Source organism: Eptesicus fuscus, chromosome 21 (genome assembly GCF_027574615.1).
Source record: "Eptesicus fuscus isolate TK198812 chromosome 21, DD_ASM_mEF_20220401, whole genome shotgun sequence".
Taxonomy (NCBI): Eukaryota; Metazoa; Chordata; class Mammalia; order Chiroptera; family Vespertilionidae; genus Eptesicus; species Eptesicus fuscus.
In genome coordinates this window covers 7,130,164-7,157,834 of record NC_072493.1, presented here as the reverse complement: position 1 = coordinate 7,157,834, position 27,671 = coordinate 7,130,164, and the positions used below count along the sequence as shown (strand labels likewise).

The following is a 27,671-nucleotide window of genomic DNA, read 5'->3' as shown; positions in this document are numbered from 1 at the left end:
AAACGTATTAGGTTTCAGTAAAACTGAAGGATCAGACACTGGAGGAGAGGAAGCCAGAGCAGAGGAGACAGTGTACCAAGATTTACTTCTGAGTGCTACAAAATATTGAACTAAAAATAACATTAAAGGTGAAATTTGTAATGAATCTCAAGCTGCTACATCCCCCAAGGCTGGGTCTGCCAAAGGCTTTGCAACAGCCCTCGGTTCTTTCCTGTCTTTATTTAAATATTTTATACAGTTGTCTATGCGCGTGTGCGTGCCCACTGTCATTTATATTTCAGTCCACTCTAAAATGGATCTCAGGCTCCCGCGAGCTGAGCACGGCTCGGAGCGGGGCTGCGCCAAGAGGTAGGTTGGAATGGGGCGGCTAAATGAAGACGGATACTTAATGGACTTTTTGTGTACTCATATTCGGCTGTCATGGTTTCTGCCCTAAACCTGATTTGTAATTCTATGGGTTTTGTGACATTATGATAAGATGAGATGTGCTGAAGACTCCCATTTAGCAGGGACATTGATGGGCATTTGAGTTAAAGAGAGTGGCTGACGGGCCCGAGGCCGGCTTGGACCCTGCGGCTAATGCGCAGCAGAACTGCCCAGCTGCAGCCGTAGTATTTCATGGTTTTCCATACATTAGACTTTGCCAAAGTGAACTTTTGGAAGAATAAAACACTTCCAAGATAAATTCAATTTTCTCAAGTGTTGAACTTCACTTTCTCTGCCACGTAATGATTCACTGGAGTTGGGGTGGAAGAGTGCCTCTGCCTGGCTTTCTCACCTAGGGGGGTGGAGCTTAAAGGCGAGGCCAGGTGTGGAGGTGAAGGAACAAGGAACAGGAGCAAAGCAGGGACTGTGGAAGCCCCTGGAGGGCGCTCTGGGACTCATCCCACAAGCACCTTAGTGTGGGGGTGAGGGAGATGCCCGAGGATGGGGAAATGCTGCCAATGAGCTGGGTGCAGCGTCTCGCACAGAGTCAGGCACTGTGAGGGCTTCAGGCGGCCCCTGCCTGCTCTCTGCGGCTCTGTAGGTTAACTCCCAGCAGAAACACGCCCTGCCCTGCCCTCTCTTTGTCCCCGTGATCTCCCCGTCTCCTCACTGACCCTCGTCATGCACTGACTATGACCTTCTTGCTGTTGGCAGAATGCAGGCATTCATGCCGAGGGAGCTAAGGTGGTGATTAGCTCTCAGAAACCTCTGCAGTGGGAGGGGTGGGCAGGCTGTCTCCCAGGGAGGCCACAGAGCCGCAGCCTGGTCTGTGACCCTTGGCTCTTCCTTAGCAAGGAGAATACATGTGCTGGGAAGTTGGCCAAAAAGTGGTAGGGGGGGACAAGAGACACACATTTGTGCACATCCAACACCCCGGCCCCTGCCTGATGGCCGAGGACACCACGTGTGAGAAGCAGAACAACAGCCCCAGCGACATCGGGTCCTGTCTTCGTCCACTTGGGCTGCTGTAACAGAACACCGCAGACGGGGTGGCTTATAAACAAAAGACATTCATTTCTCCTGGTTCTGGAGACTGGAAGTCCATGATCAGAGTGCCCCCGTGGTGGAGTTCTGGTGACGCCCTCGTCTGGTTCCTGGTCCTCATCTTCTCGCCGTGTCCTCCCATGATGGAAGGTGCCTATTTTGTGAGGTACTACTCCCATACCTAAGGAGTCCCTCCTCATGATGTAAGCACCTCCCGAAGGCCCCGCCTCCTAATACCATCATCTTGGATGGCTTTAGGATTTCAACATAGGAATTTGCAGGGGACACACACATTTGGACCACAGCAGGGTCTGATCCCTGGAACTGTGAGTGTCACCCCATATGGAAAAGGGGACATTGCAGGTGTGATTCAATTAAGGATATTGAGGATCTTGAGATGAACTGAGACTATCTTATCATGGAGAGCCCCAAGTGCAGTCAAAGTGACCTTACAGGAGGGAGGCAGAGGGAGAGCTGAAGATCCCGCACTGAGTCCTGGAGAGATGCAGCCACAGCCAGAGAATGCCAGCGGCTCCAGGAGCTACAGCGTCCAGGGCCGGATTCCCCGAGCTTCTTCAGGAAGCGTGGCCCTGCCTGCCTTGATTTGGGCCTCGTGACACTGCCTTTGGATCCCTGGCCTCCAAAATTATGAGGGGACGAAGGTCTGTGGTTTGAAGTCATCGGGCTTGTGGCAGTTTGTGCAGCAGCCACAGGAGAGAAATGCACCACGAATGAGAGACTGTGACAGAGCCATTGCTCAGAGCACCAGCCCAGAGTCGCTAGCTGAAGGCTCTGCGTTCCCAGGCTCCAGCGAGTGGGTCACTCTCAGACCCATCTGCTGCCTGTTCTCTCCCAAGAGTCATTCTCCCCACAGACTGTGAGCTCCTGGAGGGCCAAGGCCATGTGCTGTGTACCCCTATATGGCCCCAAATCACGACGGTGCTCGGTACAGAAGAATGTATATAAAGAAGAATTTTTGAATTAACAGCACAAGTGAGCAGCTAATGAAAAGTGAGTTTGCTAGTAAAGGAACAGATGTCTTACAGCATCATCTTATGTTAGTATTTGTCTTGCATTGGAAAGGCCTCTTAAAACACTTGCCTTGACTTCCTACAAGCCTTAAAGACTCCTGAAGGCAGGGACCTCCACTCTAGCAGGAGAGACCTGCACAGGGCTTAGCACTCAGCAGGTGCTCAATAGTGACTCACTGATTGATTGACTGGAGATTGGTGAACACCTGGATTCAGGTGTACCTGGAGTTGAAGTCCTTTTGAACTAGGTGTTATTCAATCTGACAGCAAAACCTGTGATAGAGAATGAAGTGCACAGTCTCAGGGGTGGGAGGGAATGCCAGCCACGCACTGATGCTGTCTCAATCTGGAGAACTAGTACTTGCCAGCGAGGACATCTACTCCTTGGCTTAGGGTAGACAGGACTGTGCGCTCCAAAGGAGAACTAAGAAAGCTTTTCAGCTTCCCATGGGCCTGCCATTAAAGTGGGAAATTTGGTCTCTGCGTAAGCATAGGCATGCTTTAAAATGCAGGGGTGACCCTGGCCAGAGCAGCTCAGTTGGGTGTCATCCCATGCACTAAGAGGTTGCAGGTTCAATTCCCAGTCAGGGCATGATCCCCATCAGGGGGCATGCAGGAGGCAGCCAATCAATGATTCTCTCTCATCATTAATGCATCTATCTCTTCCTCTCTCTCTCTAAAATCAATAAAAGCATTTAAAAAATAAAGTAAAATGCATAGGTGATCAACAACACCAAGCTATGGGCTCCATACGTAGTGCTCCCTGCAGACAGCTGCTCAGGAAGGAGCAGGCCATGCAGCGCAGGGACCTGCACCAGGACGCTCCGTGAGAACATGGCAAATGCGTAGAAGTTTGGTGTAAGCATGTCTTTTTTGTGGGTTGGCGATTATTTCAGGAAATTATGGATTTTCAGCCTTTTGTTTGGAGGAACCAGCTGCCACTCTAGAAACCAACCTCTGAGCCAGGAAGGACTGTGCTTTGACCTGTGTGTACTTGCGTTAGGGACGGGCTGTGGGGCCCGCGGCAGCCGGCCCAGCACTACAGGCGCCTGGCCTGTGGCCTGTGCAGAGGCCACCTCATGGTGCCTTCTCCCAGGAGAGGTAAATACCTGCCCTGATCTACCCTGGCACACTCTGTCCCGCAGCAGGTGTTTCAGAGCTGGTGGGCGCGTGGCACACATAATGATGGTCAGCAAGAGAAGTGTGACCAGGAATCAGAGGCTGCGAGGCCGCAGGAGGGCTCTTACCCTCCCGGGTCCTCAGCCTTCTCAGCATCCCCATCTGTTTAAGAGGAGAGGGGACTCCATCGGCATGAGTACGTAGCAATAGACCCAGGTAGTTGAAAAGGTTTGAAAGGTTTGAGGTAGCACCTGGACAACCCCGTCAGTAACAGTGGACACCACATTGAAAAGCTTGCCATGCTTTGACTCATTCTCTCTCTCTCTCCTTCTGATTATATCAAGGTCAAAGACTCCGTCTGATGCCTAGACATCTTTAACAGGTTTCTCACATTTTGCTCATCTTTTTCAATAAAAAGGGAACAGATCTAAAGCTCCAAGTTCTAGGCAAGCAAGGTATCTAGCTAGCATTTAATGTGTTGTTTTCACGTTATTCAAGGCAAGTGACTGTGGTCTTACATCTATGGTTACGATAGAAAGTGCCTTTCAAGTGAGTGTGTGTGTGTGCAGAGGACAGAGGACGGGACAAAGGTCGCTCACTGGGGAGACGTGAGTGCAGTTGCTGGGTGGATGGTGGTGTCAGACGCCTGATGTTTGGGGTATCTATGTCTCCTTATCCCTAAGAACCCTCCCGCCTCCTCTCTCTGTGAGGCCTTGTACGAACCTCCCACTGTTCTCAACTGGCCACACCTTGTCCCTGGATTCCCCTTAGGGGCGAGCCCTGCAGTGATCCTGACCACAGAGCACACTGGTTGCCTTGCTTTTCCCACTGAAACCCCCAACTGTAGCCACAGAAAACACCCATCTCCCCATTCATGCCACTGCGCCACCTTGAATTCCCTTGACACTAATATTTCCACTAGAAGACACATCTGGGGGGAAGGGGGTGTACTACACCAGAACCCAGCAAGTTTTTCTTCCTGCCTGTTTACATTAAAAATACTCATTACAATTCAAATTACTTTCAAATTGTGCTCATCTGGATTTCTGTGCTTTATAAAGACTCCCATGCCTATCTCTTTCTGAGGTTATAAGTTAAAACATTTTTATTATGATAGAAAGTGCTTGAAAGACTCCACAGGCATTTGCTAAATGGTGGATAAGAGAGCTTCATGCTGAATGAGCCTTGCACAGCCCACTCTAGAGGAAGGGACCCTGACGACGAGAGGAATGGAAACCAGTGCTGCTTCAGACATGCACGCTGTGCACCAACTCTGGTGGCACCGGAGTGTCAGCGAGGCAGGGGCAGCTGCAGTCCTGGGGTGACTTCGCCATCGCCACCAGTGTGGGGGACTGCTTATCCTGGCCGCCCTCAGTAGACGTGTTTGCATTTTCTAACCTTCATCAGCGAATAAAAGGTACAAGAAAATACACGTGGGTTACAATAGGAGGGAACTTTCTAATGCTAAGAAATGTACCCCTACTTTCTAATGTAGCCCTCTGCTGGGTCATCCTCCCATCCTCCAAAAGCGTGGAGGCAGGAGTCACTGACTTGCAGTGGGGGCGGGGGCACGTGTTCCCGAAGAGACTCCACCCCGCCTTGTGTGGTGTCTGCTGAGCTATTCTGTGGTTCCACCTGGCAGGCTGACATGTAGCAGCAAAGGTCTCTGAGTTTTCTCCCATCCATTTCCATCCTTCGCAGTGTCAGGTTATGGCTGTCTGCTCGTTTCATAGAAATGGAGTGTGTTTCGGCTGGGCATTCTTCCTTCATTTATTTGCCGTCATTGTCATTTGTTTGTTTGAGGGGATGATTCTTTAGAGAAGGTGGCCAAGACTTCCTTGTTCTGCCAGCTTAGCCCAGACCTCACAGCACCTTATCAGAAAGCGGCGGGGCTGTGCCGCAGCAGCAGGAGGGGGGCTGTGCAGTGCTGTGGCTACATCAGGACACAGATCGAAGGCTGCTCTTCATATCCACACAAACCTCATCCTGGCCTTTGCCCACAGAGGTGGCATCTGTGTAGAAATCCATCCCAGAGCGCCAGGCAGGTGGGTGTCCGGTACCCACTGAGATGCCACTCTGTCAGAAAACTCGTTTGTCCAGTTCATCTCACCTGGAGCAGCTCTGACTCCGGCCTGGACTGGGCACAAAGAAGGTGGGGAGGGCCTTGGAGGGTCTGGCTTCAATAGAGCAGCAGAGACAAAGCCAGAGTAGGGGCTTAAGGAAAGAAGGGAGGTAGGCAGGCTGGGAGTGAACTTTCCAATTAATGGGAAAAAATAAGGCCAGAGATGGTAAAGTGTATCACAGCAGAGCTCTCTCCCCACTCCCCCATCACCCTGCCTCTTTCTCCCTCTCCCTCCCTCCCTCCCTCTCTCTCTCTCTCTCTCTCTCTCTCTCTCTCTCTCTCTCACACACACACACACACACACACACACACACACACGCACACCCTTGGACAGGGTGCCCTCCTTCCCATAATGCCCCCTTCCTGGGGGTGCCATCTCAGCCCGTCTCTCCTCCCCTCTCTGGATGTGGGTACAGGGCTATCTGGTCTGGCTGCAGCCGGTGCTGTGCTGTGGGAAGGGCACCAGAGGAGAAGCCAGAGGCCCTTTCAGATGCCCCATTTTCACACAGAGCTTGGCTCTTTACCCCACAGTGACCCACAACCCTGGCCTACTCACTGGCCTCCTGGTCTCGCCTCGTCCCCAAGTTAATTCTCCGCACACCTGCCTGTGAGCTTTTAAGAACGTAACTCTGATCATGCCTCCCCTGGGGTGCCCTCCATTGGCTCTCCATCCCCATCTCATTTTTCCTCCAGCCTGCTTCGTTTCTTCATAGCCACTCATTTGCCCTTCATCATACTTTACTTTTAGGTACTTCACTTGATGGTTTTCTCTCTCACAGACAGGTGCAGGAGGGGCCTATGTGTTATTCAGGTCTGTGTCCCGCATTTACCGGGCAGGGAGACACGCCGTTTCTGTAAGCCTCAGTTTTCTGAGCTATGGGGTGGGGGGGGGGGGGTAAGTTCTGTGTGCTGCATCCCCTAGGGGCGTATGATTAAATGGGCATAACAGCCCCCCGTCTGTGATGTAAGAAGTGCCATAGGAGCCTCACTACAACTGCTGCCACCTAAGGATGCTAAGTTTGCAAATGCTCCCCCATAATCTCAGTCCACTTTTGAGGTCCAACCGCAGCATCTTCCCTATTGTTAGCTACAGAACCCGCCACCCAGGCGAGAAACCTGGGGGTCTATTGAAAATAAATTAGTGAGGCCTCATGCTCAATGAAAACCTCTCAGGGAGATTTGTAATTTTATCTTTTCTAAGTGCACAGAATAACATAAATCAGAAGGAGCAATAGTCTACCCTGTGTTTTGACTACTTTGACCCTCTTCAACCTCTGCCAATTTTTATCTCATTTTTGTTTAACTTTATACATCAGAGTCTAATTTGAGAGCTGGTGGGAAGACAGTGATGCATAGGTTCCATCAACGGCAGCTGAAATTACCCCATCCCCAGGGCTTCAGACTGAAGGGAGGGTCCTGTCCTGGTCCAGGGCAGACGCGGACTCATACACTTTGCCCCTGGATCCAGCCCCTCCACCCAGCAGGCTTTATTGCTGCCTCTCATTTATCGATTTCACCGGGTCTGAGGAGCTCACGAGATTGCGTCCATCCAGGGCGCACACTCCCCAGCACAGCCCCTGGCTCAAAGCATCAGCCATTGTGGGTGATACCGTTTTCGGAACCAGAAAAGGAGTTCTATTAGCATTGATTTTTTCTCTTCTTGAAATTGTTATCTTCTCTGGGAAAGTGCACCCAGTTGGCGGTACAGTCTAGCCAAAAAGAATGCTGGCCTTGCTTCTCTGAATGTTCAGAGCAATGCCTGACATCCCATAGATGACTCCATAAGATCTGATGCGTGAATGGATAAATGGATGGATGGATGGATGGATGGATGGATGGATGGATGGATGGATGGATGAGTTGCTTTTTGCTTCCTCATTACTGTCTGTGTTCCTGCTGGCCTCAACTATTTTTGGAGAAGATAAATACAACTAGATGGCATAGGAAGGTTTACACTAGATGGGGTGAGCTGATGTCGTCCCCAAAACTTTTCGAACTTAGCTGATGGATGCTGGGACCAGAAGGGACCTTGAGGTCTTCTCATCCAGCTCTCATCTGTTACATCCATGTTCACCAAGACAGCCTGGCCAGCAGCTGGACACCCTCCATTAAACACCTCCAGGGCCAGGCCACTCAAGCCGTGACCCACAGGTTAACATTTTTTAAATGTACATTTCCTTCATAGCACTTATCACAGTTTGAAATTACATACTTGTGCAATTATTTGATTAAAGTCTGTCTCCCCACTAGACCCTAAGAACACTGACAAGTTCTGTAATTAATTCACAAGGAAAGTCTGTTTGTTCACCTGTATCCCTCGGCTCGGGCACAGGGCTTAACATCTAGGAAGTGCTCAATAAATCTTTCTGAATGAATGAGTCCAAAACAAATGGGGTGGAGGAGATGCTGCGATTTGTTACCAGCAGGCTAGGAAGGAAGATAAGGGGTTAAAATGCTCAGGTAGGGAAGTGACTTCACACCTGACACCTGATCCACTCCAAGGCCAGTCTTAGGGTGAGAGAGGCAGGAAAGGCCAGCTGGATTAGAGGTTGGGGGCGATGCCAAGGGGCAGGTATCTCGGGTAGATCCTGCTCTAGCCCGGCTCTGTGCTCTGTCCGCTGTGCTCTGTCCGCTGTGCGCTGCTGGTACAGAAGCAGTTACCCCCCTTGTGACTACTGAGCACTAGGGATGTGGCTGGTCTGAACTGAGGTGTTGTGTCAACTACACACCAGATGTCAAAGGTTCACATGAATACGGAATGTAAAGTATGCCATTGACCACCTTTCTATTGGTTACATGTTGAAATGAGATTTTTGGGGGTATAATTGGCTGAGTAAAATATATTATTAGATTTAATGTAATTTCTTCTTTTGTCTTTAACGTGTGGCTACAGTGAAAGTTAGCTTGCCTGTGGCTGTGCCGTCTCCCAGCGCTGTCCTGAGGCGAGCCCTTGCAGGCACTAATGCTCTCCATGCAGCCCCTGAGGCTGTGGCTGTTCTGTGGCCAGTTCTGTGCGAGGTACTTTACCCCGAGTTAAACTAAGGGCTGTCTCTTTGACCTGGTAATTTTGTGTTTTGGATGTCATTCTGAAATATGAAAAATTTCTTTATACAAAAGTTATTACTTGTAGCATTCTTTAATATGAATGAAAAACAGAAAATAACCTAAACATCTAAATAATAGAAGAATGACAATATTAACTGTTCCACGTATACAGTGGAATATTATGCAGCCATCAAATGCTCTGTTTACCAAAGAGTTTATTATGATAACATGGCAGATGCTGTGCCAGGCTCAGTCAGTGTAACGTGAGAGGAGCAGTTCCGAGAGAAGTAGGTGCCAGGCACGCCCCCAAACCCCGAGATGAGGAGTGTGCTCTCTTTCTTTTATTTCTCTAATTAATCTTGTTTCCCAAGCTTTGGGCCTGAGTGTTGTCAGCAGCTGCGGTTCAACTGTGCCCCTTTAGATTAAATGAGATACTTAAACTTCATAGGGTGTTGCCTAGGGTGGAACCCCCCCTTCCCCCAGCAAACATTAGCTATCACTTTTATGGCTTTTATCCACTGGGGCTATCAGCCTCATGAATGCAAATGCCCCACCACTTCCCGGAGAGGGACCTTCTCCTGGCTGCAGAGACATCAGGAAAGCCCCCCTCCCCCACCCCCAGGACTGCATTCTGCACTGCAGCCCACAGGCAGGCAGGCTCCTGATGGGGGGAGTCACAAGTCAGGGGAGGGGAGGACCAGCAGGAGGTGAGGGGCATTGCAGAGAATCACTGGTTCATTTAAATATTATGCTTAAGGGAAATAGCAGGGCAAGTTACAGGGCATTTGTGGTCATCAAAAGGGGGAAGATGTAAATTATCGAAAATACAGGAAAGAGCCCTGGCCAGTTTGGCTCAGTGGTTGGAGTGTTGGCCGGCCCACGGACCAAAGGGTCTCGGTTTTGATTTCTAGTCAAGAGCATGTAACTTGGCTGCAGGCTTGATCCCGGAGCCCAGTGCGGGTACATGAGGCAGGCAACCAATCACTGTGTCTCTCTCACATCAATGTTTCTCTCTCTCTCTCTCTCTCTCTCTCTCTCTCTCTCTCTCTCTGTCCTCCCCCGCCCTTCTCCCTTCCCTCCACACTCACTAAAAAAATCAATAGAAAAAATATCCTTGGGTGGGGATTAAAAAAATACAGGAGAGAATTATAAGACATTTGAAACAAAGCTTTTCATCTTTAAGATATCTGTATCAACCTCAGAATAAGTGTATCTTTCATGAGCTCTTTGGAAACACGTCCCTGCTCTCTTTGTCTTTTTTCTTTATAAGGCACCTTTTCCTTAACTCCCTTTGGGAGATCTTATAAATGAGGATTTGCACCCTAAGGGATTACTCTGGTTAGAAAAGTGTTTTATTAAAAAATATATGTTTGCCACAGAATGCTGAGGAATATAATTAGCTGGTCCCTTCTGTTTTATTTTCAAGGGCTGTATGGCCAAGTTCTAATTAAACATATTCTCAGGACGGTTGAAATGTGAAGGTGCCTCAGAAATGGGCCCTGAGGTGGAAGCACAGAAGGTTTGGGGGACATAAACCAAGCGAAGAACCTCTCGCCTCATTTCCGAAAGGCACAGCCACCATGACTGACAGGCCTGCCCCAGCTCACAGGTCGGGGGCCCTGCTCTGCGTAGGGCTCCAAGGAGACCAATCAGAGAGTCACAAGCGTTGGTGCACTTTATTATCCCAACCATAGCCTGTTAAAGGGCACGTGTTTAAGTTAAGGTGACCAGATTTTAACATTGGTAAAGTGGGACACCATTGACGGGGGGGGGGGGGGGGGGGGGCGTTTCTTGATTAAAAATTTGGTCTATATGGAGCAACAAAAATTTTCATAGACTGCAAAAATAGTATTGTAATATATTTTTTAAAATTTCAACATAAGTACAATTTACAAATATAATAAATAAAAAATTATGTATAGTATTATTTTATTCTTTGGCATATTTCTCATTTGAGTGAATTTTTTTTAGTAGATTGCTGTCGTTGTTTAAAAGGTCATGAATTTGCCGTAACGTAAGTCGTGTCACTTTCAAGGCCGGCGCTAGACTTTTTGCCGCCACTATAAAATATAAATAATACGAGTACTATCTGCTAAATTCAAGAAAATTTATGTATTTATGAAATAAATACATAAATTACCTAAATTATCTGAATAGCTGATTTGTAATGACATCACTTGTTTAACTAGCTTACTAGCATGCAGTACGATGTGTATCGTCTGACAGTTACAAAATGTTTTCGTCATTGCCAATCCCAAAAAATGCCATTGTTCATTAAGTCCAAACAATGGTGGTTGAATTCTAACAATTGATCAACAATGCGAACTTTGATAAGCAGTTCTCGATAATCAGTTCTCAACAATTATTTGCTATTATTAAAGTTTAACATTATAAAATCAACAAAAATAATATAAAACTCATATCCTGGCTAAATAGCCACATGGCCGCCGAAAACTGTATATTCCCTTCCCATTCTCCTGCTGTTCCCTAGCTTGTCGAGCATTCTTTCCAAAAATCGGGACTTTTTTAAAACGCCGCGGGATGCAGGACAAATTGTTAAAAATCGGGACTGTCCCGCCAAAAGCGGGACGTCTGGTCACCTTAGTTTAAGTACAAGCTGTATCCTGTGAGGGTCAGTGTCACCAAGAGCTCTTATGCGGACTCATTCCCTTTAGATCACATGAGAGGTGAGTGAGGCCCACTGTGCCTGAGCTGCTCCTCACAGGCCCCAGACCTTCCTCTGAGGACCTCAGCCAGCCCGGGGGAGAGGCAGCACACCACCACCCACGCCTCAGAAGGGAGACACACACCTTGGTCCTTGCAAGCACCTCAGGCTGTCTCCTTGTAGAAAATTCCAGAAAGCTTTTATTTGAGCCCATTAACTCTATTTTACATATGAATGTAACTTCAGCAAAGCTCAGAGGCTGAGGCTCTAAGAAGACTGAGAGGAAGTCCTGACTCGCCGAGGCTTCTGGGTCCATTTATTGTAAGGACAGCAGTGAAGAGGTCAATTAGGAATTGACTGAACCCCTTTTAAAGAAATCAGGGGCATGTGCATCACATCATAAATGATTATCATCAAGTGGTTAGCAACCTTATCATTCAGAAAAGTACGTTTTAGAGATATTTTCCTGTCAGGAATGCTAGAGACATTGATGCCAATTCAGGTTCCTGTGAGTATATGTATACTATGTATTTATACTCTGAGATACAAATATCTCAATGCATACACATCACTGTACACAGGGTCGGGCAAAAGTAGGGTTACTGCTGTGAATACACAATTTATTCTTGTACTATTATTTATTAGTTATTGTATTATTATTTTCTTCTTTTTTGTTAATTCTCACCAGAGGATATTTTTTTCATTGATTTTTTTTTTTTTTTTTTTAGAGAGAGTGAAAGGGAGGGGGAGAGACAAAGAGAGAGAAACATGGATGTGAGAGAGACACACTGGTTGCCTCCCCGTGTGTACCCACCCCGACTGGGGCAGGGATCAAGCCTGCAACCGAGGTATGTGCCCTTAACTGGAATCAAACCCCCAAACCTCAGTCCGTGGGCTGATGCTCTAACCACTGAGCAACAGGCTAGGCCTATTGTATTGCTTTCCATGCGAACAACTGTAAACCCACTTTTGCCCCACCCTGTATTTACATAGATGCACATTAGAAAATATTAATCTAGATTGCATATGTGCCTGTGTGTGCACATGTGTGTATATGCATGTGCACACGTGTGTGTGTGGGGGTGGGTGTGTGTGTGTTGGTTTGGGTCCTATTAGAGAATTCAGGATTTGGATGGAATTCACCCCGATAGCTGAACAATTATGGAAGAGTAGCATCCTCAGAGCAAAATGACCTTTTCATCAAGTTACAAACATTAAAGGTTAAAGAAAATTTGAAAGGAAGTTAATACTTTTAAAACATTGGGAAAATTGCCATCTTTTCAAAGACCCAACCAAAATGTGAGGGAAGTGTGGAAGGAGGGTGTGCAGGTGGCACCTGTGGGGAGGCAGCACCTGCAGCGCAGCCTGGGCGGCCCCACCTCCGTAGGAGCCAGACAGGCAGGCCCGTGATCCGCCAGGCTCTGCACTAGCACAGGAGCCCTTAGCAGGCTGGCTCCTAATTGCAATTTTGAAGTCACATTTCTTCCTCTTGCAAGTAACGATGGCAAAGAGGGCAAATCAATGAGAGTGTCAGATTTCCAGGCTTCTATTTTCCATCTGACCTGGATGGTGCAAATTCCAGTCTCTACTAACAGGAGAAATAGAAATATCAGGGAGCTTCTTCACTGTACCCCTTCCTTTAATTAGCTCCCAGGAAGGCCTAGAGGAATATGCCTTTTGGCCCTGCAAATGACCACTCTTCCCAGGAAGTCAGGAGGCCTGTGCCCTGCCCTGCCTTTAGCAACTCACCTCTATCTTTTTGCCGGGCTCCAAGCACCTGCCTGCACCCTCAGGTACATCCGCCCACATCCCATTGATAAGCCTTTGTCTTCAGGAGTCTGACCCTGTGACTGGAGGAGAGGACACAACATATTAGACAACTACTGCATATCAAGCTTCTCCCCCAAACACCAACATCCACCATTTCAGGTGAGCCCCACTGCTACCTGGGAAGTGGGCTCTACAGTGACCTGCCTGAGAACACACAGCTACTCACACACCCCTCTCTCAGGCCCTGGGCTGACCCTGAAAGCGCCAGCACGAAGCACAAAGAAGTGAAGGTTTCAAAGGGCATCTCTAGTGTGGGTAGAATTTTTTCCCCTGGAGTCCCTACTCAATGTTTAAGACGGAGAACACTGCCCCACTTCAGAGATGGAGGTGAGGCTCAAAGAGCGGAAACCTTAGTGAGTTATGGGCCACCAGCTGGGCCTGCATCACATGGGCAGAGCTCGCACTCACCTGCAGTGTGCCCACGCGCAAGTCCACAGCAGAGCCACCAGACCCACTGTGTGCTTGACCCTGCTGTGCGACCTGCCGGTGGGCACTTCTCTCTGACAGAAATGGACTGGTTGCACGCACCGTCTTGGACGGGTGGAGGCTGGGCCGCCTGCTCTCTACTTTGTCACCTTTACTGTCTTCCTGTCTTGACTGTGGGCATGGCCCGGATGGGACCGTCCTCAGGAGAGAGCGCTTTCATTTCCGGACCTCGGAGGTGGCAGTGACTCCTTGAGAAAGTTAATTGTTGGAGGATGCTCTGGCCCATTTTCAAGTCTCATTTTTCCTAGCCAACAGGTGAGGCCTGAGGAGGAGGAGGAGGGTGTGTGGGCTGCCTCCCTGCCATACAGGGCTCCCTTCAAGGGCTCTCCCTGCTGCCAGCTGCGGGCCTTCTCCCTGGAGGAGCCCTGTCCCCAGGCACTTACACAGGCCGACTGAAGAGTCTTTAGAATAGCAGGGTTCTATGTACCTGGCCTGACCCGTCACCATCTAATTTCCAGCTGCATCCCCAGCAAGACCAGACCAGAGCTCCCTCACTTCAGCCAGAACATTCTGGAAAACCTTAAATGATACAAAAGCCTTCTTATGAATTAATTCCCCTATGGACAACATATTTGAAAGTACTGATAATATCTGTAAGGTGATCAAATATCAAAATTTACTCTATCAAGTTTGTATTCATTTCCCACCATTTTTTTTTTCTATGAGTATTTCCAGCCTGGGGCCAAGCTCTGAGAGTCCCCCTCTCCCCACCAGGTTCTCCCCTGCAGGGGGCTGACTGAGAGGTGCCTAGAGGGCCCTCTGGGCTGGAACTCAGACCTGCCTGCAGCCTGACCACCCCCTGCAGACCCTCCTGGATGAGAGGAGGGGTGGGGCTCAAGCACCCCCTGGGGTAGCTGTTAACTGGGACCTGACTCCTTTTGAAATGGAGAAAGAACAAAGTGCTCACCACCTGGAGTAGAGAAAGGCAGCTGAACTTCTAAAAACTGTTCTTGCAAATAAGCCTGCAGGGCCAGGGGGCCCCAGGTACCTGACACCAGGTGGTGGTGAGGGGGATTTTACAAACCTTTGTAAATCTCTGTGGGTCAGTAGACAAGAGGCCATTGGTCCAACCCAGTATCCTGTGCAAAAGTCCCCACTGAGTCCTGAGCTGCAGGGAGGAGCAAGACCAGGAGACCAGCTCACCTGGAGTCCCACTTTCCAGGGAGGACAGCACCTTCCCAGAGTCTATGGTTTCTTTGTGACCTGCACTCATTTCCACACCTTTCCTGGCTGGGTTCTATGGTCTAATGCGGGCCATACACATGTCCCTCCTTGCACACCTTTGCACACTCCTGCCCGGAGGTCTGGGCACTTTCTCCAGATGTGTTTTCCAGGGGAGGAGTCCTGCTTGCTGAGGCCCAGTGTCACTCCTGCCTAGGCTCTTCCAGGGGCCAGGGTGCCTCAGCCTCACCCAGCTTTGCAGCTCCAGGCCGGGCGCAGACCCCGGGGCGCCCCAACCTAGTCCTAGCTCCCAGCACCCTGGTTGGTGGCCTGCCTGGGTGCAGAGTCCATGATCAGGGCAGGTTGAGTTGGCCTGCTCCAGATTTTCAGTAGTGCTGGGCTTTGTGGAGGGCAGTCATGGTCGAGGGTTAAGTCACAGAGGAACCCAGGGAGGGGAGTTAGAGATGGAGCTCTCCGTAAACGCTCCCTTGGTGTCACCACCTGCCTCTGCCATCCACTCATACTTCCAAGTGCAGAGCACCCAGGCAGACTGCAGCACCAGGCCCAGGCATCCCTGCCCCACCTCCCTGGTGGGGAGGGGGAGGAGCGGCGGCCCCGAGGTCCCGCCTCTAGAGGGCGCTGAAGGAGGTGGGACCGCCAGCTCCGGCGCGGGCCCAGGGGAGCCCCAGGGACTCCACCCCTACCAGGCAGACTAATTTTAATATTTCATTGGCCACTACTAGTCTGGTCAATTTATCATGCAAATGCGGGTGCCCTCGCGCCAGAGAGGAGCCGGCGCCCTCGCGGAGAGCGGCGCCCGATTGGTGGCCAAGACACCGGCATTTGTAATATTTTCTTTGGGCATTAGAGTCATTTAGCAATGCCACCACTGCAACTCCAGGCACTGCATCACCAGCCACTTAAAGGGTTTATTGACAGCTTTGAGACTTCTTAACACGTTCTTCTATTTTAAACCAAATGTCCACCTTGGTTTCTGACCCCCTCCCCCCACCTAAAAAGAGGCAGCAACTAAAACTACTCTTTCTCTCAGGGTCCAGGTGAGTGCTTGGTGGACCGGAAATGAAAACCCTTTGTAAATTCGTGTGGGGGTCCAAGAGGGACTGATAGAAAACACCAGAAACCAGAAAGAGAGGAGGAGGAAGGAAGGGAGAAAAAAAGTGGTAGAAAGACTAGGGGAGAAGGACGATTCGGAGCTGTGCTGAAGAGGAAAACCTGGAAATTATCTCAGCCCCGAGATCCGATGCTGTCTGCATACAGGAATGTGACCCCCTGACCACCACGTCCCCAGGAACTCAGCTCTCCCAGCCTGGAAGCACTGGTGACAGAACCAGATGAGGAAGAACGAGTTCTCAGCCGAATCCCTCTCTCACCCACCCACTGAGAGCAGCGCGCGCCTTGCTGCTGGAGACGGAGGGACCAACACAAGACTGCGCCGTGTAGTGACTGGAGAGGACACAGAAGCCACTCTCCCTGGTCCTGTGAACCCCTGGCTATTACTGAGCCCGCCTGTGCGCAGGGCTGCTGTCGCTCTGGGCGGACCCCTCCTCCAGGTCCCAGTGGTAGAGAAGCGCGCTCAGCCTGGCATCAGGCTGCCCCACACACCAGCTCAGTACCGGCTGGTCCTGGCAGCTCTTGTTCTGCCCAGGAAGGACTGGCATCCCTGCTTCCAGTGCTGCAGCTGCCGCTGTCTCGGGTAGTTTTGGGTTTGGAGTAGTTTTAAAAATCCATCTCACTCAGAGTCAAGAAACACGCACCTTGCTGCTGCAAGCGACTCAGGAAATAACCTGAAGCTCAAGTGGATGCAGGAGACTTGACAAAGCCCAGTGCCCGTAACTGCGCTCTCCAAGATGGACCCAAGGCACATGGTGCTCCTTAGAGAGAACACAAAGACTTTCATTCTCTTTATGTAACCTTGCGTTTCCTTCAGAGTTTTTTTGAAAGTTTGGTAAATGATTGAGTTTGAAAGATGATTATTGAAGAAAGAAGAGTGGAGACTAAACTGGGCTCCCCAAAGCTGAAGGTGTGGGAGGGAGAGCACAGGAAATCGTGGGGGTGGGGAGGGAAACTGGCAACTGGCCTGGGAGGTGGGTGTAGAGGCTGAGGAGTTCCCCTGGAATCCCCAGGTCCCTCCCTCCTCCCTCCTTCCCTCCTTTCCTCCCTTCCTCCTTTCCTCCCTTCCTCCCTCTCTCCCTCCCTTCCACCCTCCTTTCCTCCCTTCCTCCCTCCCTTCCTCCCTTCCTTCTTTCTCCTCCTCCCTCCCTCCCTCCCTCCCTCCCTGATAGGTGTATTGTTTTTCTTTTAAGAGGTTAATAACTGCTTCGAAATTCTGAGTCAGAAAAAATGAGGCATGGAGGAGGGGACCTATGGCCCTGGCTTCTAAGGGACCTTGACCTGGTCAGCTTCCACCCAGAGTTCTCTGTTCAGTCATACCCAGCTCAGCTAGGCAGGCCCAGAGGATTGCTTTTTTTTTTTCTTTTCTCAAGTGGTTCTGATGGAGAAGGCCGGTGTGCAGTGAGCTTGTTGGCAAAGTTGGATCAACCTCTGTGCCCTGAACGACAGGAAATTGACAAAGTAGGACACTGCTGGAGGGGAGGAGAGGGTTGGAAGCCTATGTGCCCCGTGTTGGGGGAGTGGAGAGGCACTTTCACCCCCAATAGCAATTCTTTTATTTGTTATTTCTTTATCTCCCAACAGCAATTCTTGACCTAGGGCCCAGAGTAGTCCCTGCCACCCTAGGAAGATTGCCCTGCCCCCAGCTCACGTCCCAGCACTCCACATGCAGCTCCCCCGGGCCCTACAGAAGGGGCATTCTGTGTAGCTCCGTTTTCTAAGGTTTATTTCACCTCAAGCTGTAAAAGTTCTTGGGAGAATTTACAGACAAAATATCTGGTTCTTTGAAACAAAAGTACTATTAAAAGAGAAACAAACTTCCCTGCTGTGTAAATGCATTTTTAACAACCAGTTTATTGTCTGGCAAGGCTTGGTCCTGGGGTTCAAACCCTAAGTGCCTGGGTAGGGGCGGGCAGAGGTCCAGGGCCCAGTTCCCGGTTGAGGTGTACCCCAAACAGCAGTCAACTCCCCAGAGCCAGGCACTTCCTCCTCCCAGCCCAGACCTTGGTGTGAGGGGAGTGCGGAAGGGGCAGACCCCAAGGCCAGCATTCCAGGTGGGTGCAGGCAGGAGAGCACTTGGCCTACAGACTCTGTGCTCCCCAAAGGCCCACCTTGAAATGGATGCAGGCTCCCCAAGAGGACTACTCAGCATGCCCTGCCCTTCAAGGTGGCCTGTGCTTCCCTCAGGGCACAGAGAACCCTTCTCCAAGGTGTGGACTTAGACCCCTAGATTCCTGTACTCTGTCTAGCCTGGCTACTTGCTCTAGGTCTTAGAGCCTCAGCTGCCAGCACGCTTCTTTCCTGGTCTTTCCCTCGCGCCATTCCAAGTCAGCATGCCATTCTCTGGGTCAGGCGGGCTGTCACTGCCCTCAGTCCAACCTTGAACCCAACCTGGCCTCCCTCCAGCTGGTGGCCTGGCTGCTCCTCTGGGCAGATTCTGGACTCCAACAGGCAAGCTGCCATCAGACCCCACCCTGCACTTCACACCAGCAGAGCCTGCCTGCCTTTGGCTCCCCCACCCCTTCTGATCTCTTCTGGGTGGGGCAGGCACTCCCCCCAGTCAGCCAGGGCATTGGGCAGCTCCTGGCTCCTAGAGCTCAGAATGCTGGCGTGGGGCTTGAGCCCCTGGCAGGAAGAAGTGGCATTTGGAAACATTTGTGCTGAATGGCGCTCAGTGCCCTGCCATGGAGGAGGTGGGGTTCCACTGGGCTGGAGGTGCAATCTTGGGGCTCAGGAGTTATCTTCACGGCCCTGGGAATTTTCTGGGCTCTAAACATTACCACCCAGATGGGGGAGGGGAGCGACCTGGTCGCAGTGCAAGCCTCTAGAGGCATTTGCCACGGGCAGTTCCTTGTGTTCCTCCTCTACCCCTCAGCCCCCCTTTCCTCCCTTCATTCCCTTTATTCTGGGGGTTTAGAAACCATTCCCAGGAACATGGCACCTCCCTGAAGTGGGAGCATCTCACTGGCCTGGGGTACTTGGTGCCTGACTCGCGGGCTCAGCAGTGAGCAGGTGCACTTGCGGCCGAAGCTGCTGGCCTTCCTCAGGCGTGGCCCTTCCCAGCGGGCAAGCGCGGGGCTCTAAGGCATCTCCTGGGGAACTGGCCCTCCCAGAGCAAGGGGTGTGGTGCGCACAGCCCGCCCTTGGGAAGCGGGAAGGAGCCCAGCTGGCGCTGCAGTGGGGTCTCCAATCTCCTTGGGACCGCAAAGACCTCCGCGGCACGTTCCTGAAAGCCCTTCCCGCACCCCTTCTAACGCTCCAATCTCGGGACTCAGAGAGGACAGGTGTTAACCCACTGGCGTAGTTGCGTCACCTCTGAGGGGCAGAACTCACCGGCCCCCAGGACCAAAATGTTTACAGTAGCAATAAGTTAGGTGAGGTGCCCGGTACAGCGCCCACAGATGTCCGAGGTCCTGCGTGCACCTTCCCCCGACGGCCTTAGGAGGAGGACTGGAAAGGCCCCTTGGCCTGGCCAGACTGGTCCGGACAAATGTGAAGATGTTTGTCCTGGGGACAGTGCAGGGGAGGAGGAGGGGGAGGGGCTGGGGAGGTGCAGCAACAGGGAGAGGCAGGTACTGCAGCCACAGCCGGGCAGCACTCCTGGAACCGCGCTGGGAACTCCCAATACCTGGCCCTGCCCTCTCTCCCTGGAACAGCCTTCGAATTACAAAGGTCCTGCCATCTCTAAACGGAGCCTAGGATTCTCACTGGCATCGCTTCCCCCCTCTCCTCCCCCTACTCCTCATCAGCAGCCTGGCATGGCCTGGCAAAGTTTTAGCTGGAGACTTTCTGGCTGAGACCTGCCTGGTGGCTCCCCCAGTCCCGGGCTTGGTCCAGCGTCCCAGCTTCCGGGAGTTCGAGCCCCTGCATTCAGAGATCCTCAGGTTCATCCTGTGCTTGGTGCGGGTTTGGGGAGCTTCCCGCCTTCCTTCTCTCCTGCGCCACACCCAGTCCACAGAAAGGACCAAGAACGTGGAGAGGTGCGAGCAGGGCTACAATGGCATAGTCCCCTCATCTGCCCCATCCCCAGAATGGTTTGCAAAACTAATCACGTTTGGGGGTCCCGATATGGAAGGGGGTGCTGTGGCTAAAAGGGCACCTTAAGAGACGTGGGTTTCAGGCTGTTCCAAGCGGGCAAGGCAAGGCAGCGCGGCGCGCTGTGCACGCCGCAGAGCCCGCGTTGTGCGTGACGGGCTGTGGCTGCGGTGTGCGGCTCACTGACACTGACGGATGCACACATGGTCGGACAGACAGATGTTAGGGCGGATCGCGCAGTGCCTCAGCGGGAAGGCGAGACTGGATCCCGCCCTGGCTGCGGGCGGCACCCAGACCTGAGCTCAGGCCACTGCTCCAGGGGGAGGGGGCGGAAAGAACCGGGTTTGGAGAGCAGCTCGGGAAGGAAAGGAGGAGGTGGCAGCACGAAGCTGGGCGAAACTCTACCTTCCGTGCGAGTCGCCCGGCGCGCCGAAGTGGACGCTCCCGGAATGGGGTGAGCCGGGCGGGAGCAGCTGACCAGGACGGGGCTTACCCTCCGCCGGGAGAGAGGCGCCCAGCGGCGCGACCAGACCCGGGAGGCCGCGGGCAGCGTCTGCCAACTCACCGTTTCCACGTTCGAAAGAAGCGTTTCATGCCCCACGGCCGCGTCTCCGGCCTGGAGGGTCAGGGGCTCCGGCCTCTGAGGTGCCCACTGCTCCCGTGCCAGCCCCCAGCTCCCAGCCCGTCCCGCAAGGCTAGCTCTGGGCTGCCGCCTGCCGCTGCTCCCCACCACCGCCGGCCGCGCGCCCCGCTCGCCGAGCGCTCCTGCGCCAGGGCAGAGGCAGCGTTGTGGCCGGAGGACCGGGCGCCTCCGCGCGGGGTCTGGGCTGAGCCAGCAGGGACCGGGTGCTCTGACCGTCCGGGTGGGGTCGCACATCTCCGGGTCTAAAGGAAAGAAAGCAGCCGGTGAACTTTGAAAAGTAACTTGAGAAAACAACCACAAAGGGAACACGAGGAGGACAGGGGGCAGAAGAAGAGGGGAGAAGAGACGAAAATAGAAACGTCAGGGGGGAGTGGGAAAGGAAGAGAGGAAGGAAGAGGCCAGGCTCCCAGCTCCGGGCACTCCGCGGCCAGTTCCAGGGCGCGGGCGCGGGCCCTCCCGCACTGCCAGGCACGGGCCCAGGGAAGTCCCGCAGCACCAGTCCGCGCTCCCGGGAGCAGCAGCATCCACGGGACCTAGGGTGCGGCCGATCCCGAGCCTGGCCAACGCCGCCCAGCAGAGCCCGGAGCTGGCCCCGCCGCGGCCGCCCCATTCCCGGCCCGCGAGCTGCCCAGGGAGACGCAATCGAGCCCGCAGCGCATCGATGCACCGCTCGGGCTCAGGCTCCCACTCTGCAGCCTCCGCCGCCCGGGCATCGGGCATCGTCCCGGGGAGCCGTGGCCCACCTGCACCTTCGCGGCCGCCCGTAAGTGAGCCCGTGCCTCCCCGCCGCCACCGCAGCGCTGCCAGCTCTTCTACGGGGGCCTGTGGGCCCGGCCAGTTCGCGTGGGGCCCAGGCGACCCCGATCGTCCAATCAATAATCAATTTCTTTCGTTCAGAACCGCAGGCAGGCCGGGCTGGGTGCGGTGGCCCCCCACTCCTGGGCGCCCTGGGGGAGGGGAGGAGGGGCTGGGAGCCCGAGTGCCTTACCCCGCCCCCGTCCTGCCCTGAGATCGCCGGCGCCCCAGGGTGGGGAGCGCCTCCAGCTACTCAGGGGGCGAGGAGACCTCGATCTTCCCAGTCTGGAGAGGAAACTTATAGGCACCCCTCTCACTGCGACCCCCGGGACAGGCCCGAGAAAGTTTGCCCAGGAAAAAATTGGGGAAAGTGGCCGCGGTGAGTCCCGGGGGAGGAGCCGGGTGGCGCGGGCCCTTAGAGCCACCCCCACCCGCTCCAGCCCGAGGCTGCCTCCTCCCTCGAGGGCCGGGCCCGCCTGCCCGTGGCCTTGGCATCCCAGAGGGGCGCGGGCCCAAACCCGGACCGAGCTGGGGGTTCTGGGCTCGGCGGGTGGAGAGCAGTGCGGCCCGGGCGGGGAGGAGGGGGCGGCCATGGGACAAGGCCGGGTGGCGAGGGGTCGGGCGGGAGCGTGCGCCCTGGGACGACTCGGTGGGCCGGCACCGCGCCCCTGCTGGCGCGCTCCGGGCGGAGGCGGAGGGGAGGCAAACCCTCCTCAGACTGGGCGGGGGTCCTGGAGAGCCCCGGGCTGGGTGCGGGGGCGCGGCGCCCCCGCGGGCGGCGAGTGACACGATCATATCCTTTTCCTTTAAGCTTGCCTGTTGCCGACGCCGCCGCTCCAGCCGCGCCGCGGGCCGAAGACTGGACCGCGGAGCCCGGGCCGCGGCCGCGGCGGCGGCGAAGGCGCGCCCCCCTTGCCTTGACCTCCTGCCCGGGGGCGGGGGCCAGGGCACGGCTGGCTCGGGGGGCTCCCGCGCTCCTCCGCCTACCGGGAGCCTGCTTTCCCCCTCTCCCGGCCCCCGGTCCCGAACCCGCGCACCTCATCTGGGGACCGGGCAAGAAGGGGGGCAGGGCCGCCGCTCCTCCCCGCCCCCTCCTCCTTTGGCCTCTGGAGCGATTTGTCAAACTTCCCATTCCGCCGGCAGCGCGGTCCTCCCTCCCCACCCCCCTGTGCTCCTCCCTCCCGAGCCTCCCGCGCCCGCCCTCCTCCTTCCCTCCGCACGTTCGGGATCGCGGTGGAGCGCAGAGAGGGGGGGACACTGAGAGCCTGGGCGCAGCAGCATCCTGCGGGCGGCCGCTCTCTGGGGGGGAGGCTGAGAGCCAGCCCGCCTGGCCCCCCCGCGGGCCCGCCGCCCCTCCCTCCTGCTCCTCAGCCCGGCAGCGGCGGTGCGGCGGCGGTGGCAGTCGCCGGAGGAGCATCATGCCGAGGAGGAAGCAGCAGGCGCCCCGGCGCGCAGCAGGTACGAGCCGCTTCCTCTCCTCCTCTCCTCCTCCTCTTCCTCTGCTCCCCGGGTCTCCAGCCAGTGGCGACCCTGCTCGGCTGGCCCCGCTCCCGCCCGCTGCCTCTGCCCGCGCAGAGTGACTCGGGGCACAGGCTCCTCGCTGCTCCCTCTCTGTGTGCTGTGCCCACCTCCCGGACCCGGCGCCCTCCGGACACCCGCCGCGCTCTGCTCTCGCCCTGCAGGCACCCACTTAGGTCATCCGCGCCTGGAGCCGGTGGCTCCTGACTCCTCAGCTCTCTGGCTGCAGAGGGGATGGGAAGGAGCCTCTACTGTGTCTGTCTGTGGGGGGCAGGCGGGGTCACTGAGTTCCCTGGGACACCTCTCCTGTCCTCCTGCCGCTGGAGGGCTGGGGACTGCCAGGTCACCTTACTGCCAACCCGATTGAGTCTTCATTATTGGGCCCAAACGGGCACAGCGGTGGAAACCAGAGCGCACAGAGTCTGGGTATTGTCAGATGACTGTCAAGTCAGTGTTAGGTGCTGGCGTGCATTTACCCCTTCGGTTTCCCCTCAAGCCCATGCTTCCTAACACTCCTCTCCCACCCTCACCGCCTCCTAGCACTTAGTTCTGGGATGTGTCTGAGTACTTTTTTTCCTTTCCTTTCCTTCCTTCCTTTCTTTTCTTTTTTTCTTTTTTTTTTTTTGCCAGGAGTGTCAACTCCTGTTAAGACTAAGCTTTTTATCTTTTCTAGAAAAAGCATCATTGAAAATCAAACCAAACCCACACACATAACATTATTTTGCAATAATGTCAGTTGGGGGCATGTTGCTTGGAAGAAGGGGTACTGGCCCCTTGCCACCCTTGATTTGATGACTGATTGATCGCCTGTCATGCTGCTGCCTTTGATCTATTCATTCCCAATAAACATCAATAAATCACTGGCAATGGTGAGGCCAAGCTGTGTGACGTCACTGGGGCCCTGTCAGTGCAACTTTGGGATTTGGGACCCACTGCTGAGAGGACCACATATGGATGGGATGCATTTTGATGAGTAACACTCAGATGTGCTGAGGTTCAGAGGCTGCCGGACGGGAGGCTAAGTGGAGGTTTCTTTCTTTCGTTTTCTCTTCTTTTCCTTTGGTGAGAGAAGGGAGGGCAGAGAGAAGGGCCGAGACATTTCCTGGTGCCTTCATAGATGAAGGTGTTGTGCCTGTAGGAATGGTGGGTGATGCTCGTGGCCCGGTCCTTCCTGCCGGCCGGCTGCCCGTGGAGCTCACAAGCTGGCTGCTCTCTGAACTCCTTACAGAGGGGCGGCAGGGTGGGTGGGTGGTGGGGATGGTAGTCTTTCTTCTCCCAGAAATGTGTTTTCCTGTTAGTGTCTTAAGAAAACCGTAGGATAAAATAGGTTTGGTTCGGGGGCGGGGGGGTAACTCAGGTTTTGTTCTCTGTGCCCAGTGTTGCCCAAATTTAGAAAGTTTGAACACCCAGTCGCGGTGTCGGGAGGGTGCTGCCTCTCCGGTCATCTCCTCGCGATGCTCCTTGACCACACCACCTTCTCTGTGGAATCCCACGCTCAAGACAGAGCTTGTCTGCCCGAAATAGCCTCTCAAAGTTTGGAGGATTCCTTCACAGAGTTCGGCAGGAGGAGTGTCTTGGGCTTCTTCCAGTCTCTGGAATTTTTTCTTTTCTCTTTGGATGCACATTTTAAGGTATCTGTGTGCCTCAGTCAAATGAGCCATATGTGATCCCAACTTACATTTGGTTTAGAACTCTCTCTTGGTTGGTTTATCTTTCTCTCCCACCTTGCCAATCTGACACTCTTATCTGATAACTTTCTGCTAAAAATATTACACAAGAAAGAAATGTACATTTTTAAAGCAACCTGTTCACTAATTTTTTTGCGCCTTTTAAAAAGCCAGGCAGGACTCTCAGGTTACTTAAGAAACACTCATTATGTAAAAACTTGACTGCACGACTAATAGGAGATGGAAGAATGGTTTTGCTCTATCAAAATGACCCGTCAAAACGACTTTGTTTCATATTTGATTTAATTGTCTCTCTCCTGACAGGCACATTCATCAATAGCTTAATGGTCAATCAGAAGTTGGCAGCGTGAGTGCTTTCTTTCTTTCCCATACCCTGGTTTTGGATTTACGTTATCAGAATGCCTCTGCCTAATGGACGTGTGGAGGAGGGGTGGGGATGTCTGAAGGGTGACTTATTTAAGAAGAGAGGAGGGGGAAAAACCTCCACATTTAAACCGGCGATAAGTATGCACAGGCCAATAAGTGAGCTGTGAGAGTTTTGGGGTTTTTGTTTGTTTGTTTGTTTAAATGGACAAGAAACTTCCCATTTTTTCCTCCTGTTTTAGTTCTCACAGCTGCAAGTTATAAGGTTCATGCCTGCTTTTGTGGCGTCCCGGGAGTGACGACACATTGATTGCTTTGTACGGATAGAGAGAGAGAGAGAGTAGGAAAAAGGAAGAGGTCTGCTGATTGGTAACTGAAAATCCAGTCCCCAGCAACCTTGAGGATCCTCGAGAATTTCCCCTCCAAAGTGAAAGGTCCGCTCAGCCATAAAAAAAGAAAAGTTGTTTTGCCAGCTTCATTAGTGTTCACCTAATTAGCTGTAAACCTGATGGATTTCTGACAGCTTTAATGATTGGAGATGACAGGCCCGACGCAGTGTCATCCAGCAGAATTAGGTTTGCAGCTAGTTTGATGTAATCAGGTTGATATTACACAGTCCTGGCTGCCTTTAGTTGTGCATTAACTCAATTTTCTGCTGCAGGTGACAAATGGGCTTTGGTACCTGGATAATCATGTCACAGGAATTAGGGCCCTTTTAATGGTCTGGGGTAGAATAACAACCACAAAGGCCTGAGAGCCGGGCAGAGCGTGAAGGCACGGCGCACAGGTGCGGGGCTTTCTCTCTGGGCCAAATGGAGCCCTCCTCGCTGCAAAGCGGAAGCAGGCTCCAGGAATCCCTGAAAAGACAGATTTCTGCACTTTAGAATTTTTTTCTTGATAGAAATTATGCATGGCTCAGTGTCTCTTCTCAAAGGGAGAGAGAGATTTCTTCACCTGCTGGAGAGAAACCCGGCAGGAGCAGCCTTTCTCCGGGTGTGCAGTTGCAAAGAGCCGCGCTCTTGTGCTGGACAGAGGACTCGGAGGAATGGGCGAGGGAGGCCCGTCCTTCGGGCAGACATTATTCCTTGCTCAAGTCTCACTCTCTCCTGATGTTTGCTTTTAAACATGTTGTTGTTGTTTTTTAAATATCAGGAAAACATTTAGAGCAACACTTTATTAGCAGATAACATTTGATCCGTTCATATTCATTTTCTGGAGAAAATGTAAAATCATAAAAAGCCATTATTTAAACTTTCAAAAAAATCCTCAGTGAACAACAACTTGCCACTGACCTTGGGCGTCTTATTTGTTGGGAGAGCAGAGTCTTCCTCAGGGCTCCCAGGTGGTCATATTCCCAGGGTGAGCCTTAAGCATCTTGACGTTTAGAACAGTGTTCGGTCCCTCAGAGCCTGCTGGGACAGCAGGACGGCTGTGGGGCAGGCCCAGGGCTCACGCCGCCGGCAGACAGGGCAGGCGGTGCCAGTGCCACCACCCTCGCCTTCCTAAGTCTTGTCCACGTACCTGCCGGGCAGCTCTGAGAACAGCATTTCTCTTCTCTCCTGGCGGCTCCGGAACATCGGGGCACTGTGGTTCGGCCTTGGGAACGCACTGCCTGCAAACCAGCCACATGTTTCTCTGTGGACAGGTGTTGTACCCTGTGGCAAGGCGACAGAATGACTGCTCTGGGTGCTCTGTGATCCCCTTCCTACGCAGTGGGAGGGGCAGCACAGATTTTAGAAAGGAAAATCAAGAAGATGAAGGAGAAAACAAAGAGGGCAGGAGGCAAGGATATTCCCTGGACATCACACAAGGGAGAGAATCTTCCAGAATCGGCTGCTGGGCCCCCATTATCCTGACAACTGTCAGTTAGGGCTTCAGTGCTCTCCAGGGCCACACTTGATTGCGAGCGGTTGATGTTGTCATTTTGTTCTCAGTTTTGCCTTGAGCGCGCTCATAAACGGCAGCGAGACAGTCAATAACTGATGTATCAGCAGTTACTCCCGAAATTGCCTCACAAGTCTGCATTTTTCCTCTTTTTACTAAAGATGGTTTTGCAAAGTGATGAGAATGAGAGGTGACTGCTCAGGGCCAGGAAACCCAGGTGAGACCCCAGAACAAAACCCTTCCTCCCATCCTTCCCTTCGGGGTCCGGGAGGAGAAGGACCGGTCCCTGCGGCAGAGTGCCGGCCCCTTGTGGCGTGCTTTCCCTGCCACGCGTGTCTGTGTCGTGGGGAAGCCAGGGCTTCAGACGCAGGCGGGAGCAGGGGGAGGACGGGAGTCCCTGCCCTGGTGCAAACAGCCATGTTTAATCCAGCACCGGGAGCAGGTCAAGTCCTTGCGCGCAGTCTGGGCGGCTCTCCTGCCAGCCCATTTTTATTCCTGCCTGTCACTGGACAAACTGTAAAAATAGCTTTGGTCTTGCAGTTAAAAAGAAAGTAGGGTGTGTGTCTCCCCATCTGTGTTAGTGTAGTTAACAGCCGGGCTTTCCTTAAGCCATTTTGTAACACTCGGTAGCATCACCCCTCAGCCATGGAGGCAAACAGCACGGCACAGGACATGGTGTCACTTC

General features: G+C 53.1%; 1 long non-coding RNA gene across 1 annotated transcript; it reads right to left on the bottom strand.

The window, feature by feature from the left end:
* Positions 1–5,617: 5,617 nt before the first annotated feature.
* LOC129147794 (uncharacterized) lies at positions 5,618–22,628 on the bottom strand. The gene is made up of 3 exons (XR_008555004.1): positions 22,571–22,628; positions 20,661–20,980; positions 5,618–5,752 (listed from the first exon to the last, which is right to left on the bottom strand). It is a non-coding gene; the product is annotated as an uncharacterized LOC129147794 (long non-coding RNA).
* Positions 22,629–27,671: the final 5,043 nt, after the last annotated feature.